Raw genomic sequence first — 13,104 nt, forward strand, 5'->3', positions numbered from 1 at the left:
AGGCAGATTGCTCATCAGGCTGGAACGACATGCGTCTCAGATGTGATGCCTTTTCAGGCCTGCCCAGGGGCCCATCAACAACACATGGCCATTCTATCTGTGTATATGTGTCCATTTATGTGTGTTTGCCTATCTGTCTTTAGTGATCACACTTAAGACACACTGGCATTGATTGGTGTTAGGCCCATCTGGGTCACCCTGGCCCCACCCTGACATGTCCTCAGTTGGTGGAAGGACACGGCTGGTGGTGGGCAGTGAACTTCATGCTCTGGCCTTGATACATATTAGACAAAATTGCAAAATCAAGGGGTTAAATAAAGGATGCCAAAATGTACTGCTAGAGTGTTGTTGTGTCACTGATGAAGGGATTTTAGTTACATGAAATAATTATACCTAGCAGCAACTTTGTGCACCTTCAAAGTTGAATTGTTTTATTTGAACAAAGGGTCAAATGACTATGTGCATCAAGCTACACTGAATACCACATGATGACAAGCAACAACAGTGACCATTGGGTTCTTGGTCTTCACAGGTGGACTGCAATCAACATATAGAAACATCTCAAAGATGATCAAGAGAAATGGGAGGAACTTGTCATAGCAAAGGTTCTGAATACTTATGTTGATATGATATTTCATTTTTTTCTTCATAATAAATAATCAAACATTTTTAGATTTGTAGACCAAAACAAAGTTTAAAGGAGGGTGAATATTGGACTTAATAAGTTTCGGGTCAACAGAAACATGACATCAGGTTATTGCTAATGTTGCTTTATGTCTGCTGGAATAGGCAACTATTTGCAAACAATTTAGCCACATCAACTGTGTATGGTCATAATATGTCAAACATTTATGTAAGACATTCAGCTTGTTGAAGATTTCTGCCACCAAAAGGACAACAAAAATTGTTTAAACGCAGTACTTTAAATTGCAAAGGTGTATTCTTCCTCTATTTACATAAACATGAACAAAACCACCACTACACAACGCTCAATTAAAGGAACAACTTTTAACTAATCAGCCCTCATCTTTTGTGTAATCTTCTATTTATTGTTTTGTAATTTTTAAAACAGCTATTTTGACCACATGACTAAAGGATTGAAAGGGTTTCCAAAGTTATCACACTGTAGTCTCAAAGTGTGAGACACCTAAAAATCAAACACAAAGGGGCTTTAACTGGTGATTTGAGTTTCTTGAACTCATTGAAAATATTCTATTCAAGCAAATACTTCTCACTTTACTGAAAGTTTAAGTAATGAATCAGTAATGCCAAGAGCTGCACTGTAAGACCAGATAAGGTGAATTTACTTACTTCCTGGTTGCCTTAAATATGTAAGTAAACTTCCACAGTACATCTAACTTAAGAGCTTGAGGGTGCTGGAATTTTTATTTTTAGTTCAATACACTAAATGCCAAGTTGATTCAACTTTTTTATTTTATTTATTTATTTTATTTTTTTGCAAGGTCAACTGCTTTGCACTGTTATTGCATTTAACACCCTTAAGTTCAATGCACTTAAGTCCAAGTTTATTTAATTCAGACTTACTTGTAATGTTCATTTATTTCCCCAGATAGTCTAGTTAATATCTTTAAGGTGTTATGTGTGAACCTTTAAATGGTGAGAGAAAGAAAACAACAAAGTGCCATTCCTTTTGTGTTTTATTTCACTTAAGAAGTTTTAATTTCTGTTCTTCTGTTTGCATTGCCTTAAAACTTAAAACACTGGGAGCCAACAGCACCAGTGAATGAATGGCTGGTGACCCACTCAAAATCAAATACAGCACCACCGGTAGCTCCAGGTTATGCTATAGGTTGGAGACCCAGGTTTTAAACAGATGAGCCTTGAATCCTCAGCTCCTCACCAACATATTTTGCACGAAACATTAAAACAAATTTAAAGGCCTAGAAACAATCTTTGTTAGCTGTTTTAACTTAAATATGTTCACAGTAACATCACAACAAATTACATAAAAATTATTTGTGGAAAAAAGTGTACAAAATTATAAGCTTCAAACTGTAGCAGAAAAACTCTTAACAATATCCAAGTTCACAATACTGGCACTGTTCACTTCTCAATGCTAGAAGTGGGTGAATATACAATCTTCTTAGGAGTCTATGAAAAATATTTTCTCACAATTCCGAGAATAAACAACTCCTCTGACATCTTTTTGAATGTAACTGAACCACAATATCAGTGCCCCTCTATATGATACAAAGTATAAACATACGCAGCAACATATCAAAAGTTCAACATTTCAGCCAGGCACCTGATATTTGCACCAGTCAGGAACCCACTTTACAATGAGAGCTGATTTTTCAAAGACTGAAGTTTGGGTGCCAACTGATTTTTATACCTACTGGACAAAGAGAAAGTATTTTTTATGTACACGGGATAGTCCAGGTGCAGGACATAACTCAGCCCAAAAAGGATGCAGAAGGCCTGGGGAAGGCTAGCCAGGTCACCCATCACCAGATTTCCTTCCAAGACGATTCCCACTTTGGATGGGTTCAGCTGTGGGCTATCTTCATCAATACAAAGGAATCACACTGGAGTTTGAATGTATGAGTCCTTGTCAGTTGTGTCCTAAAAGAGAAACAGATCAACAAAGAGGAGACAATCAGGACAGTTAGATAGCACTGTGTTGTACACAAAAATTGTCTTCAGATGTACATTAAAAATCCCCCCAAGAAAATAACCTGTACACTGAAAGAAAAAACACACCACATCTCTCCCTGCCCACCTCGAAGAACCCTGTCGTCTCAGTCAAGAGCCTGGTGTGGAACCTAAGACAGTGGAACTCATTACATCAGTGTTTTATTGCTCACATGCAGCTACTAGAGTGAGAAAACTGCTCTATCATGGGTAGTGGGATAAGTTGAGCGATGAAAATGCCTGACAGACTGGTGAAAATTAGAATAGTTTCTACTGCCACCAAACAACCCCTCCCCCACCGAGGAAAAGTAGTAAGGTAGTGGACAGCTAGCTAGCGCCTTATAATGTCTATCGAAGCTGTTAACGTTAAATGTTTTACACCTCGCAGTTCCTCACCAGTAGTTCCTCGAATTCACGTGACAGCAACAAACCCAGACAACTCCAAACCATGCTTTGAACCATGAACGCGGTCATGAGCATTCACGTCCTGTCATGAATCTTTCTCTCTTTCTTTCCTTTTGTTTTTATTATCTATCTGGAGGTACATGTATACAGGACCGTTTTTTGCTATGGGCAATGTGGGCGACCGCCCAGGGCGCAATCTACGTGAGGGCACACGAGCGCCCTCAAAAAAACAAAACAAACAAACAAAAAAAACTAAACTCAAAACAAAACTCGCCAGTTCGCTAGACTACCGCTCATTTCCATGTCAAGTTAGTGGAGTGGGCGGTGGGGCGCCCTCATTGTCACGTCAACTTGCTGTCATACGGATGGTTTGCCCGGGGTGCAAATCTAGCCAGGACCAACTCTACATGCATATGAATGAGTATGTGTAGGCTATAATATAGAAAGTAAAAAAAGAAAAATAAATACTTACCTATAGTTTTAAAAGCAGATAGTCCAGTACTTTGCAACTGTGAGGGACTCTCTGGATCAGTGGATTTGAAAACAAGGTGTGGCATGACAAAAACATAGAAATTTAAGGTAATTTGACTTAAAATTCACACATCCACCAATGTCCATAGAAGTGTATTGCAATTAAATCTTTAAGTAGATATAAAATCTGGGCTAACAGTGTGTGTACAGGATAAAGATAACACCAATAGCTACAATCAGGAAGCAACTGTCCTGGACAAGTGTCCTTGAAGACTAAATTACTACCATATAATTTCACTTTTAAGCCTTCAAGTTTCTCTCCATCCCACTAACTCTATTTTTACAAACTCTTAGACAGGGTCTCTAACTCATTCCTCCCTCCTTTCATTGTCATCTCCCAATCCAGCCAAGTTAATCAGAAATCCTGTCATCCAGGTGACAAAGTAAACAAAAAAAATACAATATCAGTTTGCTCTCTCATCAGATTTTTCTTTTCAGATTTTTGGAGGCTTTTGTAGTTGTCCACAGAAGGAGTGGACTCTATCCATCAGCTCAACCCACTCGCTCCCTTTTTTATATCACTTGTGAGTTACACAAGCTCTTAATAATTGATTAGAATTGATTTTAACCCAGCCCTGACCTAGCCAAGATGGACTGGCAGTGCCACCCAAGCATGACTGTGTGTCTTTGTGTGTGTCTTTATGCGCATTTGTGCCTGCATGGTTTGTGTTTCCACCTGCGTGTGAGCAGTGCATTTACAGTAAATCCCAAAAAGAATGTGAAATATGTGTATTTGTGTCCACAAATATTCATGGCAGGAAAAAAGGAAAGCAACACGCTCATCTTTAGAAGCTCCAGACGTGTTCTCTGAATTAAATATTTAGGCAGACGAAGCCTTGACCTCCTTGTGCTTTCAGAGAGTCCTGGTTCCCATTGATTTCTGACAAGACAACTGGGACACCATTACAACAAAATGCACTATAGCCAGCCTCATTTACCCTCTGACACTCTCGCCAACCTAATCCTTCCTTATTACCAACTTTTGCTGGCCACTGTGCATGTGTGTGTGTGTGTGCTTGTATCCACTGTGATGGACACAATTGAAGGTCTTCCTTTTATGTTCTGTTCCAGACAGGATTTCACATCTCAGGAACTTTGACCAGTGGAACATGTAAGTGCTGGCAAGATTCAGCTATCCAGTCTTTCCTATAGACGCATGCACACACACACACACCATTATGTATGAGCTCCAATCACATATTGGGCTTATGGCAGATCAGAGACAGGCAGTGGTGAAGAGCTGGGAGGTAACACATCAGTATTCTTCCACCTGAGACAGAGACAATGACAGATTAAGAGCCAGTCACTGAAATGGATCAAGTTTATATTGTGTTTAATCCCTTGTATTTAACTAGGCTTTCATACATCAGGTATTCAAATAAAAGTGACAGTATGGTAAAATATAGGATAAGTGCTGCAGTGATTTCACCTTCTGTTCAGGAATATTTGGATTATCTGAAAACGTTTCTGTTCTTGTTTTTAGTAAAAATGCATTGCAGTCTGGTGAGGAAATATGGAATAAACAGGATAAATATTAAAATGTCAGGCCATCTTTTCAGCATCTCTTGGATCAACACACATTGACGTACTATTCCACTAGATTTTACTCTGGTTTTATCATGTGCCTGACTCTCTGCAGTGAAAGATAATTTCTTCTCAGCAGGGTAATTTACCGACAATTTACTGAGGTTGTGGCTTAAATTTTTCTAACAACTTCTCATCAAATTAATCAAATCAAATAAGACTGATAGTTTGTAAAGTGATACAAACATTAGTTATGAAAGTGTTTTACAGTTTGTGTTTTGGTTTTGTAGCTCTAAGTTTGATTGGTTTTGATTACATTGTATCTATTGAAGTCACTGCTGCAATCTCAGACTGCAGTGACACTACTAGTGTTTCTTACACATTTGGACCTATTTTTAGCAATGTCACAGTGTTCTCGGATTCTGTAATACTTTGGTGAGTACAATGTAACAACTGCTGTGTTAATTTTGGCACCTAATTTTCACATAGTTTTAGCCTTTTGGAGAAAAAGCATATTAGTTTTAGTCATATTTTTATTCTTTTTAGTTTTAGTCTGGTTTAAGTCAACAAAACTAAAGACATTTTAGTATAGTTTGTGACTGACAGGTCCCAATTTAGTCATACATTTACAGCTGTCTATCAGTAGGTGTCCATGTAATATAGAGACTCACCTCAGTAAATCCAGTTACCATTTCCGACTCTGTTTGAACCAAACCGCTCTCTCTAATCTTATCTGGATTAGTATTTGCTGCTAACGTAATGGTACTTCAGCTACCTGTGGCATTCACTGCAGAGCATTCACAAGCTGGATTCCCTTACCTGTTCACCAAAATACTGTTCATTGTTTGGATTTAGTTTAATGGAACACGTTGTATCATCAGATAACATCAACTGTGATATTTCTTCAGTGAATATCTAAAAAGGATGATTTAGATGGTTACTGCCAACTTTAGTCTTGGAATTTATTCATTCCTTATGATAGCAACAGGAAAGTAACGTGACATCCACATCCACAGTACTTGATAGTTATATTACCTTACCTCATGTTTTGTAATTTGTCACAGCTGTTCTGTTGCGTCATCTTGTGTAATTCTCAGTAGTTTGTAAATGAATTTAGTGACCTGCAGTGCAACAAGTAGTGTCACAGGTCAAGCAGCTAAATAATCTTCTGTCCAAGCCATTTTGGCTAGCTTATGAAACTGTTTTGTTGATCATAGGCTGCAATGTTTGATTTGTATGGTTTGCATTAAAACGTACATTTGATGTGCCTTCATGTTATCATTTACTTTTTTCTACTTAATTAGATTCCACCTAGTTCTTGTTTTTAAAGATTACTTTTTATTTACTTTTAGTCTTGTTTTGGTTGTTGGTCAATTGTGGTTGCAATTATGTCAGCAAATGGTTGATGAACATCCAGCAGACACAAAGCAGCATTAGTATTGTCACAACAAGTGACCCCTATGACCTAATGATTAGAGCAGCTTTAAAGGTGCACTAAATGGACACACCTTTTAAATTGCCGCTATGTGGGCTTTGTTCTATTTAAATAATACAATGACTTCATATTCTACTTCTAATACAATATAGTTTAAGTTAAATGTTACCCAAGTGTGTACCTTTGTACCCACACTGTCAACACGACACCACAGGCAACACTGAGCTCAAAAGCAGCATGCAGCATCCATGATTATGTGTGTCTATGTAAGCACACCACATTTAAGCCATAATCTGTGCCCTGTACAAAAGGTTAATCACAGTGTGGATTGAAAAGAAGGTTGATGCACCAGAGGACAGTGTGTTCTTTCTGTTTGTCTGACAATGACAGTGACACAAATAACAGCAAAAGCATTTTAATCTCACCTCACCATACTTCCTGCCCTGCCCTCAAAACTCTGATCCTTACAGGACTCAGTGTTGGACAGACTGAAGTTACAGCTGTAGAGCACAAACTGAAAGAGAGCATGCTGTGTGTATGTGTATGTGTGTGTGTGTGTGTGTGTGTGTGTGTGTGTGTGTTCTCCAGTATTGCCCCTAGCAACCCTGTCTCCTAGAAGTTACATGAAATTATATTTACATATATCTAAACTGCAAGAACAAATACATTTTGAGAGAAAGATAATTACTAGCTGGATTTTGTTCAGAGACAACTTCTCTCCCCACATTTATTAATGGCAGCAGATTTTCAAGGAGGTGGTTGGGGTGGGTGGCAGGCATGCAAAGCTCATGACTGTCACACCAGAGAGTGGGGTTTGCATCCCAACTATGGTTAGATTTGGGCATCAAAAGCACTGTGGCTAACATTGGGGAAAGACTTTGGTTTTGGTTAGATGTAAATAAGCACGTTGTGTCTGACACACTCATACTCAGCTGAACACTATCCCACTGCCTTTGGAACTTTTTTGCACATTTTCACAAAGTTTAATGTGCTTATATTCACATCAGTTTTACTTATTTATTGTCTTATCTCTTTGCACCATGTGTTAAATATGACTCCCAGAATTGTGTACTGAACAGTACTGCACTGTTCTTTACTGTGTGCCTACCCAATGCTATTGTTCTGTTCATGTAAATTTCGGACTGTCTTGCACTGTTTGTATATATTTGCACACATGCACTTTATGTAATTCTAGGTCTGTAGTTAGTCCTGTGTAGTATCCTGTAGTTCTGTTGTTCTATGTAACACTGTGGTCCTGTTGGAATACTGTTTCATCTCACTGTGCACTGTTGTTGTACATGACAGTAAAATGAGTCTTCTACCAGTCACTTTTGAGTTCTTATTTATTAGACCAAGACCACAACTTTCCCTTAATTTAACTAAATGCTGTAGCTACACATAATCATAGAAAAGTTTAATAAGGCTGTAGTCACTACCAGTCAGTATTGGTTTCTTTCAGTGAATTCACCCTGAATATGTTTTTTTCTTGCTGTAGAGCAACAATTATTTACAAAACAGGCACTACTTTCAGTCAAAGAATCAAATTACTAATTGGTCTTTTTTTTTTAAAGGAAAAACCAACACAAAGCACCTTTAAACAACTTCAGCACTACTAGTACTACTAGTGGAGGAATGAACCACATTCTTCCAAAAGATATTCCTTCATTTGTTTTTGATTTTGTATTTGTTTTTTAGATGGTAAGATGGTTTGGAGATCACTGTATCATATGCTGTTCCAGAGTTTCTCCTTGGTATTTCATTGGAATTAGCTGAGTGAGTGAGCATTAAATGTACAAATAGTACTGCAGTAATTAAAAACAAAGTATTTTCTTTACCGGCAGCACAGTGCTGTGATGTGGGTTAACCCTAAAGTTAGTTACAGCTTCAACCTGGAACCATAAAGGAGTCTTCCCTGTGCTGAAGCAGACTGTTTCAGAGCCAGCAATCCATTACAAAAGCATTTGTTATTTCCATTACACATGAAAAATGGGAAGTTATCCACAAAAGCCAGAGTGTTCTTAAGTACCGAATATGGTAAATAAATGTTGCCAAAAGAAGTAATCCATTGTTTTATTGTTATTGCTCAACAGAGAGAATTAATAGCATGCCCACTGTGAGAACATAGTCCTGCACACGTGTACTTAGTAAGATATTGTTTCCTTAACTCTTGTTACCAAATTAACAATCAGTCTTGATACTGATTTAAGGTGATATTGATCAGATCTAGGCCACAGCTTATGACTGACATGATTTTGATATGCATTTATTGTGTTTCTCCACTTATTTATCCTATAATTTGTTACACATGTCTCAGTCAACAAATAACACTATGTTTACTATGCTGAAAGCTTCCCTAATAACTAATCTTATTATTCATGCACAAAAGCAAATCCTTGAATGTTATAAAGCAGTGGAAGAGTGACCACTGCCCACAGTGCAATCGCTTTCCTTAAATGAATATGAAGAAATCAGAGGAGAAGCACATCTCAAGTTGTTCTCAGCTAGACCCAACAACTCGCCTGCTTTTCTTTTTTCTCTCTTTCACCTCCCGGCATCAATTCCTCATTCCTACTCTCTCCTCTCTCTCTAACACTCGGGGCCTCCTGCAGCTCACATTCCCTGGACTAATCTCCATTGGTTCTGTGTTGTTCAATTAGATTCCAGTTGACATGCATTGGAAGTAGGCACTCCTCCTCGTAATTCAGCCCTCTTTATAGCCAATCTATTTTTTAATAAAGGTTCAGAGGAAAACATTAAAGTATTGATCTTTATTTATCGACCTCAGCCCAAAGCATAGTTAAAGCTGACACAAATCAATCAAAATAAATTTAAAATGATGATAGCACATAGGAGGAGCCAGGCTGCCTGTTTCGGGGAGTAATTAGGGGGCTAGGCAGAGGGAACCCAAGGCAATAAGACTAACAGTAACACACACACACATACACACTTATACACAAAGCCACAGAATGAGCTGCAGAATTGTTTAGCAGGCTGCAGATTAGAAATTTGTTTTGTATTAAATGAGACGACTAAAACGCAAGGTTAATGAAAGGGCACAGCACTTTGGGGCTGTAGTAATCCACTGAAACCTTCTCTTCAGTGAATCTAATGTGCAGCTCATACACACACACTACACACACAACCCTGTGAGGCAGCCTCTGGGACATCCTCTGCTTAGCAAAAACAATGGGTATTAATTTTAAAAAGTGAGTGACAAATGGCTGGTGTGTGTGTGTGAGAGAGAGAGAGAGAGTGAGTGAGAGAGAGAGAGAGAGAGAGAGAGAGAGAGTCAACTAGCCCCAAGTACATTAACTGATTTTAATCTGCCTGATGATGTCCACTGAGCAGAGAGGTCACAAAGTGCGTAGGTGTAGTCAAGGGACTTAACTGTGCGTAGGGAGGAACACCAGGGCATTCTGGGTCGATCCACAAGCTGGCCTTTCCTCCACTGTCCTAGTTTAGCTATAGTTTTAGTTCCAATCACTGGAAATATTTTTCCAAACTGTAGTATAAATGAGGGTGTGTCATCATAGATCACTATGTGGAGGAGACACTGAAAAGCATGTGGTTGGTGTCCAGAAGTTATGGCCTTCATGCTAATTATGTAATTACAGTAATTTGACTGCTTGCCCAATGCTTAGATGCATCTAGATCAAATGAAAAGTGACATATGATGTTTTAATATCAAGATTATTTCACACAGCACAATGAAAAATATATTAGAATGATTAGTTTGACTATTGCTGCATTCACTGTCCCACTGATTGAAGCCATACATTACAAACAAAGGCAATCATAACATGTAATTTAATCTAATATTGAGTCATTGTGGAATGGCTACATGTATTTCCTTGGCAGGTTGTTTTCCAGTCACTTTTGTATGTGACCCTGTAAAATTAAACAGTATCTACTAGGTGAATGTGTAATAAGGACTGGTCTGAAATCATTGTTAGAAACTGATTGGTCAGAGCCAGTTGTGACATGTTAGCATTGCTATCAGTATTTAACCTACGTATTAATTAATTTATCATTAGACACTGTTATATTTTTTACATTTTGAAACTTTTTTCCTACATGTAGGCCTGGGTGTTTGTTAATGATAACGTGTCCATTCAACCCTGAAATATATAAATGATATTAACATTAAGCTAATTCACAACAGGAAGTATGTTTCAAAGGAAAAATAATGTTTCTTTTAACATAATGAGGGAAGGGCAGCATGGTGGTGCAGTGGTTAGCACTGTTGCCTTGCAGCAAGAAAGTTCTGGCTTTTCTGTGTGGAGTGAGTGAGTGAGTGTGAATGGTTGTTATGTATATGTTGGCCCTGCGATGGACTGACGATCTGTAAAGGGTGTACCCCGCCTTTGCCCAGTGTCAACTGGGATAGGCTCCAACCCCCCCACCCCCCCGCAGTAGGTATGGTAAGGTATAGGTAATGGATGGATGGATAATGAGGGAATGTTGTTAACATATCACAATTTGCTGATACTGAATGTATGAGTAAAATGTTCATTGAGATCCTTATTTCGTTGTGAGTTATGTTTAGGCACTGGCAACACTTGGCTAAAGTAAGGGAAGGATCATGGTCTTGGATCCTGGCCTAATACAGAAAAGGCCAGCAGACTTAAAGCTTGAGACGCAACAGATTTAATCACATTCAACTAAACCCACAATCTTTCCCTAAACCTAAACAAAAATTTCCTTTGGTTTTTGCCCTGACATGCAGTGGGACCTTATATACACAGGTGTTTCTCTCATGGTTTCTTTCATGACCTATCAATGCAGTTTTCCATGGTAGACTCCAGTCAAGTTCTAGACACATCTCAAGGAAAATTAAAACAAAGAGGATGCATCTGACCACAATCTGGACTGTCACAGCAAAGGTCTGAGTAATTCTGTAAATAAAGGATTTCTTTTTAATAAATATGCATTAAGTTCAAAAATCATGTTTTCACTTTAACTTTACACATTTTTCAGTGTAGATTGATGGGCAATCCATTTAAAATTAAATCTACAACACAATAAATTGTGCAAAAAGTGACGGAGTCTGATTGCTCTCTGAAACAGGTGTTGTGTATACACCATATATTTGCAATGGATTTTCTGAGCAAAGGGCTGCAGGTCCACCATCACCACAGCCAGTACACTCACCCCTCCTGGAGCTTGACTTGTTCTTGAGTCGAATTAAAAGTCAAATCACCTAGCTCAAAACACCTACTATTAGCTTTAGAAAGCAAAACTACCAGTATAACTGCAAATGTTAAGGTTAAATTTAGTTAGTAGAGCTGGCTGTGGTGGTCTGATGGTCTTCCTGCTATCACAATTGAGCAGCTGTTTGTTCTTAAATGTATGTCATGCATTTTTAAATGCTTGCTTAAATGTATGTGTTACTCGTTTTTTAAAGCTACCATCTCCTCCATCTGGAGGAGAAGCATTATACAGTATATTTTCTGTATGGTTACCACATGCAAGATAGACAGCCTGGTCACCAGTCTAGATTAAACATAGTACTTATCTCTCTGTCTCAAGAATGTCCATTGACCATCCAATGACTCTCACAGTCAAGTGAGTACACTATGACATCATTCAAATAGGTATATGCATAAAATGTATATGACGGTGTACTGTTAGAAGTTGTCTGAAAGAACAAAGGTGGATATGTCAGAGGCTCTCTGTGTCAAAGGTACTTGCCAGTAGCCTCTCTGGCTACTTCACAGGCATGACAGAGCTCCTTTGAGAAAGGAGCTTAAATATTCAAGCACCATAGGCTTTAGACAGAAAAATTCCAATCAGCTGTTCACGCAGCAGTTTAAATGGAGCTCTGACTTTGTGGCCAAACACAACTCAAAAGGACTGAACCAATGATCCAAGCATGATTTCATGGATAACAAACAGTAAAAGAGCTATGCCTTCATCCCACTCTCCTAAACCTAATGCTTCACAGCTCTAACCTCAAGCAAATGTTTGAATATCTTGAAAAGATACTGATGACCAGGTTTTGACTTAACAAATGGTTCCCCTAGTGACACAACTGGCTGTTGTGGGGTAGGAGGAATCTGGTTAGGTTTGCCATTTAAATGACACACATGGCAAGTATGACAACTTTCGCCAACATCTGACTTTAAACCAGCCTATGAAAAATGTGTAAGTCTTTAAGTGTAACTCTTAGCAATCCCCAAGTGAGCAGACAAAGCACTGTCATGATCTAAGTTCAGTATGTGCAAGCTGTATGCAGGAGGAGTAACAACTTAATAAGTGGAGTTTAAATCAGGACCATCATGAATAGCAGTCTCACTTAGGCACACCACCTTCCAGGCAAAAAAACAACATTGACAGCTGAAAGGTCCTGTTTAGACTGCAGCTGCAAAACATTTAGCTAAGGAAGGATTGGCCCTCTGAGATGCCACTTGGTCCTCCCAGTCAGTGATGAATATGTCTCCCAAGCTTTGCCAGCTAGAGCACGATGCATTAGTAAAGTCCAGCAGTGCTTTAGCCATTGCCATACTTTCCTAGTGTGAAAAACACTTTTCAACGTTTTTCTCATTGAATAAGGGACC

The 13,104-nt window shown here is 38.6% G+C and overlaps 1 long non-coding RNA gene across 2 annotated transcripts; it reads right to left on the bottom strand.

The window, feature by feature from the left end:
* Positions 1 to 1,911: 1,911 nt before the first annotated feature.
* LOC108895744 (uncharacterized) lies at positions 1,912 to 10,950 on the bottom strand. Of its 2 annotated transcripts, XR_001963007.2 has the most exons (3): positions 3,530 to 10,950; positions 2,722 to 2,783; positions 1,912 to 2,583 (listed from the first exon to the last, which is right to left on the bottom strand). It is a non-coding gene; the product is annotated as an uncharacterized LOC108895744 (long non-coding RNA). The 2 variants fall into 2 exon arrangements; XR_001963006.2 differs by lacking the exon at positions 3,530 to 10,950 and having other exon boundaries at positions 2,722 to 3,231.
* Between the last annotated feature and the right edge of the window lie 2,154 nt (positions 10,951 to 13,104).

Source organism: Lates calcarifer, linkage group LG16_LG22, assembly GCF_001640805.2.
Source record: "Lates calcarifer isolate ASB-BC8 linkage group LG16_LG22, TLL_Latcal_v3, whole genome shotgun sequence".
Taxonomy (NCBI): Eukaryota; Metazoa; Chordata; class Actinopteri; family Centropomidae; genus Lates; species Lates calcarifer.